Source organism: Limulus polyphemus, unplaced genomic scaffold (assembly GCF_000517525.1).
Source record: "Limulus polyphemus unplaced genomic scaffold, Limulus_polyphemus-2.1.2 Scaffold1315, whole genome shotgun sequence".
NCBI classification, from domain to species: Eukaryota; Metazoa; Arthropoda; class Merostomata; order Xiphosura; family Limulidae; genus Limulus; species Limulus polyphemus.
In genome coordinates, this window is record NW_013666925.1 from 241,370 (window position 1) to 243,458 (window position 2,089).

The window sequence follows — 2,089 nt, forward strand, 5'->3', positions numbered from 1 at the left end:
GGGTCATTATATATATATATATATATATACATTAAAAAAGGAAAAATATCGCGAATCTTATGCAGAATATCCAAACCTCAGATGAAATCTAATTAAATATAAATTCATGACAAAAAAAATCGCAGTCACAATACAAACATCCAATGTTGAGGCAAAAATCATAAGGTGGGTCATTATGCAATGTGCCCTGGTTTTGTCGGCCTCACATGATTAAGAAAAAAATAATAATTGAGCAGATGTGGGTGCTCTAGCCCACAATATCCTACACCTTTACCACCTTAGGCTGACTGGAGCCAGAAGTGGGAAGGTGGCTGCTCACAAAAAATAAATAAATAAATAAAGTAGAAACAAGATTAAGAAAGAAATAACTATAATACAAGGCATCAATAGAAGAGACAAAAACTGTCCTTGAAGTTAACATTCCAGCCCCCAATATGATGTTTGGACATAAATACCAAGGTGTTACTATACTAAACTTTAACCTTTTTGTATGCGTATGAAACAGTAATCCTTTATTTCAAACAAGTAATTGAATTATCTGGTAAGTAATTGCATAGTTAAGAATGATGACCCTGATCCATTAGAAAAAAAAATCCCTTAAAATAGAGTAAGGGAAATAAATATAGTGAGTAATAAATTGTGGGTGGTAATATAGGATTTTCTTTGAGTCAAATAGACATTCTAAGGATAAACTAAGATAAATTTGGTTATACTACAGATGTTTGTTCTCCGTTTCTTTGTTCCAATTAGGAAATTCGAAAATGAAGCGTATAAAAATAACATTTAATATCGATCTTTTTTTTCGCTCTAGGTCATAACTGATGACGCTTTTCTTTTAAAATTAGAACTCGGCATCAGCCAGAAGTGTTTCTGAAGTACAGTTTATTTCCAATAGGCGATATGGTGTAAAATGTTTGAGATCAGTTTTGTATGGACTAAAAAAAGCATGTTAGTAAAAAATACATCTTAGGCCTAACGTGATTTTTCATCACATTTCTTAAGGTTAGAAGTTTAAGCACCTTTAGACATTATTTAATTAAGATTTCAGTATAAATGCTCTAAATAAAGGTAATAAAATATATTAGTACATATACACACGGGAGACTGAATGAAATATGGCATAGACTAGCATGTGTCACTATTTTTTTATAAAAAATTTCTGTCCGAGTGCAAGACAGCGAATTTAGACATTTACTTTCAGCAAAGTGTTTTGATACGAGGGAATTATGAAACATATATTAAAATGAGTATAAGATGTAATGGATAAAGTGAGAACGAAGATTTAAAATGCGAACCTCAAAGTTAGAAGAGAGAAGATCAATTTGAGTACATAATATTAAAGATAGAAGAAAAATTCAAGATCAACACAACCACACATATACTGGGTTGGGAAAAAAGGGACTATCCAGTTATTTCATTGAGAATTTGTTTGGTTTCAATTATCTTCGTAATATTTTCCTTAGTACGAATTGTATGGTAACATCTGCCCTACTGTTTGAAGGTTTGAGAAGTTTAAAAGGTAAATATAATGTGGAAAAGTCAATAGAAACTTCTTTGGTTCATCTAGTGGAAATGAGTTCTTCAAGATGAACGAATTATTATTTCCTCAAAACATTAAAGAAAATTAGAAACTTAAAATTAAGTGAAGCATGAACGCCATCTTCAAATGGTTTATATTTTCAGGCTCCCATTTGATTGCCACTTTCTTGGAAAGAACTAAAGTAACGCCTCATAAGTTTTACTTCTCTGAACAAATTGAGTGTATTCTAGGACTCAATAGCGCATTGTCTATGAAGGAAAATTACTTGATTCTCATTTCGTGAGTATCACGCAAAGAGATGGCCATTCACATTTGGTATCTTTTTTTTATTCTTAGTATCGGCACTTTTGAAAAGATTATGAGCAAGTGGTTCGTGCAATCAATCATTTGTTAAGTCGAACAATGATCTCTAATTCGATATCCACACGTCTTAATTAAAGGATCATGTCGTTATTATCCTCGACCAATCATTTGTAAAGTCGAACGTTACTCCCAACAATGATCTCTAAGTCGATATCCACACGTCTTAATTTAAAGATCATGTCGTTA

The 2,089-nt window shown here is 31.8% G+C and overlaps 1 protein-coding gene across 1 annotated transcript in view; it reads right to left on the reverse strand.

Moving 5' to 3' along the window:
• Nucleotides 1-2,089, reverse strand: part of LOC106463063 — a 63,892-nt gene that overhangs the window by 7,840 nt on the left and 53,963 nt on the right. The gene's annotated exons all lie outside the window — the stretch shown is intronic.